Genomic DNA, 7,900 nt, shown 5'->3' with positions numbered 1-7,900 from the left:
CATTTGTCTCTCTTTGAGGAATTCTCCTTGTTGGGAGAACTCCAGATTCCCCACTTCTTAAGCAAGGACCTTATGGGGATAGCTCACGTCCCAAAGACAGCTCATGAGGCTTAAGGTCAGTGTAAGACAATTCCCACGGCACCTTTGAGGGGTGATCTGACCTGCCTGTAGCTGGAGACCACTGCCCCAGCCCCAGAATGCAACCCACATGGAAACAGTCTCCAGTTTGCTGGGCAGCTCAGATGCCTTTGCTGGTGGCTAGGGAGGCTTTAAGGTGCCTGCAGAGCTTTGTGTCAGAAATGAGAGCTCCAGACTGTTACTGCTCTCTGTGTGTACACAGTGATAGCCCAGATTTCTGCCACCCTGAAACTTCTTGCAATACACACAGTACCTGCAGCTAAGCCCAAACAACAGCAGTGCCAATAGCAGCTGTGCCAGTGTGTGCGGGCTGACAGCTGAGCAGGCACAAGAGGCAGCTGCAATACAGCACAGGGTGATGCAAAGCTGAATGCTAACTTTGCTTTTACAATGGCTCCTGTATGCTGCCAGAACCAGTAAAGGCTAGCGCAAGCTCCGATTGCTTTGGGATTGCTCCACCTGGGCTGAAGCCAAAGCCACTGAGCTCCCCTTTCCACTTTGCAGAAATGAAATGAATGTGCTAAGGGAGAGGGCAAGCTGGATAGAGGGAACAGAGCCAGAGCACCAGCATTTCACCCACTGCCTGCAGTCCATCTCCCTACAGTCCATCTCCCTGCTTCCATAGGGCTGTCCCGCAGTGGTCAGGGAGGAAGATAACAGCCCCTGCAGCTAACTGCTCTTTCGAGTTCACTTCCCTTCCCCTGCCACAGTATTTTATGTATCCTGCCTAACGCCTTCACCAGACATTGTATAGCTGCTTGCGACAGCAGCCTCATCAGTGACCTGATTGTTCGCCCACTGTCCTGGGCTGCCAGCCGATGTGAGCTCCTGCAGCTTGCTCTGGGATAAAGAGGACCATGCTCCACATCACCAGTTTTAGCAGAGCACGAGCCACTGCACACAGCAAGCAGGGAATGGGGATTGTCATGATTAAGGAGTCCAATCTGCTGTAAAACAAAGAATCACTGAGTACTCTGAGCTGGAAAGGATCCACAAGGATCACAAAGTCCAGCTCCAGGCTCCATGCAGCACCACCCAAAATTCAAATTCTACATCTGAGAGCACTGTCCAGATGATCCTTGAACTCCAGCACTGGAGGCCGTGCCCACAGCCCTGGGCAGCCCATTCCATGCCCACTGCCCTGTGGTACAGACCCTTTCCCTGACCCCCAGCTGCCCCTCCCCTGACACAGCTCCATGCCGTTCCCTCGGGCCCTGTGGCTGTTACAGAGAGCAAAGCAGTGCTGGGCATGGTGCCCTCTGGGGTACCGTTGGCCCTTTTGGCTCCAGCGCACACTGCTGGCTCAGGTAGAGCTTGCTATCAAACAGAATGCCCAGATCCCCTTATGCAGGGCTATCTATCTCTGCCCCCCAGTCTGTACACAGATCTGGGGTTGCCCCAAATGCAGAATACTGCACTTGTTGCAGTTAAATTCCATGCAGTAAACTTCATACAATCCTGCTCTTCACCCTATTACTCTGCAAGGTGGGAGCACCTCTCCAACAAGCTCATTCGCTCATCCTACTAAGAAGTCAGCAAGATAAACATCTCCCCAGCCCTGCCCAGCACCTTTTGTTCCGTAGAGGCTTCCCCGCCTCCCTCATCGCGTCTCACACCACAGACACATAAATAGAGGGCCAGTGTGCTGCTGGCCACCAGGGCACTTCTTGGGATCCCACAGCACCTCACACTCCAGCAGCCATCTCATCCGGCCATACTGCAGGTACCAGGGGACTGGGCAGGGGCAGGGGGTCTTACCTTCCAGATCTGCAAGGGTCTGGGGAGAGTTGGCACTGGGGTGAGGGGAGGCTGTTATCCATGCAGCTGGGAAATGGGAAACATGGTGTTTGGGGTTGGCTGGTGTGGGTTCTGTTGAGCAAATTGAGTCTAGTAGAATCAAAAGTCATAGAATCAGAATATCTCGAGTTGGAAGGGGCCCACAAGGATCACTGAGTCCAACTCCTGGCTCCACACATGGCCACTGAAAAAGGACAAGTAGATGCATATTTGCAGGGGAAAGCTGTGTAAAACAGAGCACGGGGGCAAGGATGTAACTGCAGTCAGAGGAGGCAGTTGGGGCAACCAGAGTCATAGGATGAGAATCACTGGGGGCTTGATGTGCCCATTTCCACACCAATCCCCCTTTTCTCCCCAGGGCATGGATTCCACCAGCACACTCCACCTGTGGCTGTTCTGCCTGCTGCTTAATGCTGCAGTCTCAAAACCCACCTGTGACCCCAGTGCCTGCCCAGCCTGCCCCGAGCCAGGACCTGAGGATTGCTGCCCACCATGCATGCCAGCCTGTGCCTGCCCACCCTACCTGCAAGATGACTGCGAGATGCAAGGCTTCAGTGATAGGCATGTCCCCACCGGCAGGTCCTTCTATATCGACTTCGCCCGCAAGCTGTGCACTTGCCAGCCCAGTGGGGACATCACCTGCAGCTCGCGCTGTGACCCTGTGCCTGCTTCCTGCCAGGCTGTGGGCAGCCCAGTGGCCGATGGCTGTCCCCGCTGTGTCTGCTATGATGAGGAGGAGGTGGCGGTGCTCGCTGGCTCCGTGGTGCCCCGAGGTAGCCAGCTCTGCACCTGCCCTCCCCAGGGTGGCCAACTGCAGTGCAGTGATGGGGGTGAGGCATGAGCTGCTCCAAGGGCAGTGGGACTGGAGGCTTGCAGGGAGTGGGAGGGCTTCTGCTCCTTCAGGCCTCTTCACTGGAATGCATTCGAGGCCTCAAACTGTCACATCATGTGGGGAGATGCTGTGCTGTTGCATCAAAGCATCTTCTTGGTGGTGGGCAGAGAGGTTGGGTTGATTGCCAATGGCACTGCAGTGAACCAAGCTGCAGTTATTTATTTATTTGTGAGATGATTGTGCTTTTGTGAGTGTCTATGTTTATATAGTTGTGGATAAGTGTGTCTTAAGTAAGTCAACAGATTAGAGACAAGCTCGCCCCTTCCTGCTGCTGGAGACAGTAGAATGCGCGCTCTGAATGCTCTGAAGTGTGCGTTGTATATATTTATATCCTCATATATGTATGCAGGGAGACTGTAATCAAGCACAGCTCCATCAGGCTGATGTGTTAACAAATGTCAGCTATGTTCATGGAGTTGAATAAAATCAGTGTTACCAATGAACGTGTGAAAGCTTTACTGGTAAACATACATTAGTCACTTGTGCCCCAGGTTGGCCTGAAGCACACAGTGCTTCTTGTCATCCTCTCTACAGCTGGGCACCCACTGATGCTGCTTGACTGCAAATGGCAATCAGAGGGGGAGACTCAAGCAAAGGGTTGGTGAAAAGTTCATTGAGTTATAGAACCATAGAATCATTAGGTTGGAAAAGACCCCTAAGATCACCTAGTCCAACCACCAGCCCACCCCCACCGTGCCCACTGCCCATGGCCTGCAGTGCCACATCCACATGGCTCTTGAACTCTTCTAGGAATGGTGACTCCACCACCTCCCTGGGCAGCTTGTTCAGTGCCTCACCACTCTGTCTGAGAAGAAATTTTTCCTAATATCCAACTTGAATGTTGGAGGAGGAAGCAACCACATTTACTTTTAAGATTAACTATTTTCCCTGCTGTTTGGCTGTGGAGATGGGGGAAGAAGGGAGCAGAGAGGGAGGGGATGCCTTTATCCCCAGCTCTCTCTGGGTGCCATTCTGGGTGGCGGTTGGCAGCTGCAGCAGCAGACAGAGATTGCAAGGTTCCCACTGCTCATTTTGCTCGAGAACACAGCAAAGCCAAGGGCTGAGTGAGATGAGAAGATGAGATGGCTGTCAGCAATTTTTGAGCTGCTTGCTTTGCTGCTCAAAGTTGGGAAATGTGTCACAACAATGAACAAAGTTAGAAAATAACGGCTCTTGCTTTCCAGTGGTTTTCTGAGGTAGGTGTTATGAGAGAAGGTAGAAGGTAAGGCTCAGAAGTGCTGAAACTCACACTTAGCATGAATCATGCAGTGATCTACACATGCCTCCTCCCCTACTGATTATACTGCAACTAGGCCATGGGAAGGGTAACAGAAATGATTCTGTTCAAGGCATAAGAGCAGACCCTGCCAGCAACTAACACTGAAGGGTAAAATCAGAAAGCCAAGGCATGTGGGCTTCTACAAAGAGGTGGGAAGAGCTCTCTGGGTCCATCTGGCCCAACCCCAGCTCCAGCAGGGACACTCAGAGCAGGGTGCCCAGGTTCACGTCCTACTGGGTTTTGAAGGTCTCCGAGGAGGAGATCCTACAGCTTCTGGGCAGCCTGTGCCAGGGCTCTGTCATCTGCACAGCACAGCAGAGCTGCCTGGTGCTTAGAGAAGACCCCTGTGCTCCAGCTTGTGTCCGTGGCCTCCTGTTGCGGCTGTGGGCATTCCTGAAAGAAGCCTGGCTCTGTTCTCTTTGCACCCTCTCTTCAAGTATTTATAGGCACTGATGAGATCCCCTGACTAAGATTTGTCATCCCCAGGCAGAGCAGCCCGAGCTCTCTCAGCGTCTCTTCACAGAAGGGGTGTTCCAGTCCCTCCATCACTTTGGTGGCCTTTGCTGGACTCTCTCTGGTATATCCATCTCTCTCCTGTGTCAGGCATCCTGCAACAAGAGAGACATGGGCACAGTAAAGAGAGTCCCCTTGCTTCAAGCCCTCCTCCAGAGCAGTGTAGAGCAAATTGTTTAGAGTCAATAGCACTCTGCACTCTCTGGAGAGGGTGCTGGCCTGCTGAGCTTTGCTTATCCTTCTCCTGGCACCTTATCTGCCCCTTCTGTGTGACTGATAACCTTTCCAAAGGAGAGGCCAATGACAGGCTGAATAATTCTGTTTATTTGTGAATGCTCCCTGTGCAAACACCGGGGTCAACAGGGGAACAAAGAGCCACCATCTTCAGACAGCTGTGGCAAAATGAGTCTTGAAGATTGCAGCCCTTGAAAAGAATTGATTTTACATATAATGAAATCAAGTCTGTGGGGTTTGTTTCTGTTATCAGCGTCCTGTGACTTTGTATAAGCTCATTACTCCCACTATTTGTGGAACCACTGGGGCTTTCCTTCTCCACATGACAGTGATTCACACAGCAATGCTTTTTGGGCCTACGTCTTTTAAGCATGCCTGCACGGTGCCTGCCTCATGAAGCTGTAAAACACCAGGGAAATATTCATGCCTGAAAGCCCATGAGGAGATATTCCCAGAGCCCTCTCTTTTCCAGGCTAAACAAGCCCTGCTCCCTCAGCCTGTCTTTGTAGGAGAGGAGCTCCATCCCTTCGAGCATCTTCGTGGCACAGTTTGGTGCCAAGAAGCTGAAGCACGCACTTAGGTCCTTCCTCCACCCTGGCCTGCATCAACAGAGGGACAGCCAGCAGGGAGAAGGAGGGGATTGCCTCCCTCTGCTCTGCCCTTGTGAGGCCCCACCTGTGGAGTGGAGTACTGTGTCCAGGCTTGGGGTCCCCAGCACAGGAGGGATGTAAAGCTCTTGGAGTGGGTCCAGAGGAGGGCACAAAGATGCTCAGAGGGCTGGTGCACCTCTCCTGTGGAAACGGGCTGAGGGAGCTGGGCTTGTGCAGCCTGGAGAAGAGAAGGCTGCTGGAAGACCTCACCAGTGGCCTTCCAGTACTTGCATAAAGTACAGTACATGCATAAAAAACTGCATATATATGATCAAAATTACATTCATTTGGAAAACAATGTTCAGATTATTTAAGTGCTAAAGTTTATTTTTAATACTCAAAGATTTAGCTTTAACATTGTGCATCTAAGCTAGCAACTGCCTATTTTTATTTATTGGCTCACTACTGCATTCATAATAATATCCACAACTAATTTCTGTGAAGTTCTTGGGCATTTTCCAGCAGTTCTCGTTTTGTATCCCATAGGGATGTGGCGTGTTGATTCAACACCATCTACAGCTGTAAAGCCCAGGAAAAGTCAGAGATGAGTAAACTAGGATTAATTGGCACATACTTTCAAATAAAGCACCAGAGGAAGAACAGGAATACAGAAATCATTGTTCGAGAGCAGAATGAAGGATTTTAAAGTAAAATTACTATATCAGTTGCTGCATGTAAAAATGAGTCAGGAGCAATGTTTCCCCCAGCACCTGAAAATACCTGCAATGCCTTTTCAGCATTTATTAGCTAGCAAATGTTAATCCAGTTCCTTAAAATCTCTGGAGTTTTGCAATTTGGAGTTTACTTGGTGACAGTGCTTAACATCTTCCATCTTTTCATGATCTACACATATACATATACACACAAAGGCAGCCCCAAGAGTAATGCCTCCTCTTTAATCACATTGGCCCACAGTGTCAGATACTGGTGGTATGGCAGTAGAATTGAACATTCCCGCCAATATGCCATTACGTGTTGTTGCTGTGTGACAGAGGGCAGCAGAGGGGCACTCTGACACAGTGGCATCTGACATGGAAGTGCATATGAAGCAAAGGTGTGTCACTGAATTCCTCCATGTGAAAAAAAAATGGCACCCCCTGACATTCATCAACTCTTGCTGAACACTGATGGATATCAAACAGTGGATGTGAGTGCAGTGAGGGGTGGGTGGTGCGTTTCAGCAGTGGTGACAGAAATGTGAAAGACGAACCACATTTTGGATGGCCATGCAAAACTATCACAACATGAAATGAAGAGCATCTCGGCCAGCTCCTCTATTTGAATTGGTGGATTACAACCAGGGAAGTGCATACAGAGGTGAGTATCAGCTTCAGTGCATTAGAAATGGTGGCAAGGTTGGAATATCACAAAGTGTGCATGAAGTGCGTACCACAAATGGTCATATAGGAGTGGACAGAACACATATGTAAGTTTGTTAGGTCTTACTGGACCAGTACAAAGCTGAATGTGACAGTTTTCTGGATCACATCATTACCAGTGATGAGATGTGGTGTTACCACTATGAGCTAGAGTCAAAATGGCAGTCCCTTGGGTGGTGACATGTGAACACCCCATTGAAGAAGAAGTAATGTGCACTTGCACTGTCTTTTGGGATCGGAAAGGAGTGATCCTTCTGGATTTTCTGGAACCCAGACAGACAAACCATCAGCTATGACTGCTACATAGTGACGCTGACTGAAGACTTGAACTTCCAGAATAAGGCCAGAGATGAAGACAAGCTTTCTCTTGCAACACAATAACGCCAAGCCCCACACTAGTTTGAAGACTGTGGAGCGCATTGCCAGTCTCATCTGGACTGTCCTGACACACTCAACATGTAGTCTGGATCTGGCACCTTCTGACTTCCATCTATTTGGACCAATGAATGTTGAATAGTGCGGACATTTTCCTAGCAACAACACCATCATAGCATCTGTGAAATGGTGGGTCATCTTTGCTGGTGCAGATTTTTATGAGTGCAGCACACGGGCCCTTGGTCATTGCTGGTAAAAATGCTTAGCTAATGGTGGTGGCTATGTTGAAAAATAGCGTTGTGTAGCTGAGAATTTGCTCTATCAGTGTTACTGCACTCTTTGCATCTGTTGTAGTTTCCATGGAAATAAATAGGGGGCATTGCTTTCAGAATGACCTACATGCGTGTATACACATACAGATTTATATTTATATTATATATATGTATAAAATCACAGACAAAAAATACACTGAGACACTAATAACGGAAATACTCACTTGTTTTTCTCTCTGGCATTAATTTTAATCTTACCCATGGGAACACATGTACTCCTCTGTGCCTTTGAAAAATCAGCACCTGCACAGTACGAAAGGATGCTGCTTGTTGAATCACACCTATAATTAGGTCCCCACTGAAAGAGCAAT

Source organism: Meleagris gallopavo, chromosome 1 (genome assembly GCF_905368555.1).
Source record: "Meleagris gallopavo chromosome 1, MGAL_WU_HG_1.1, whole genome shotgun sequence".
Lineage (NCBI taxonomy): Eukaryota > Metazoa > Chordata > Aves > Galliformes > Phasianidae > Meleagris > Meleagris gallopavo.
Note: the sequence above shows the minus strand (reverse complement) of the source record.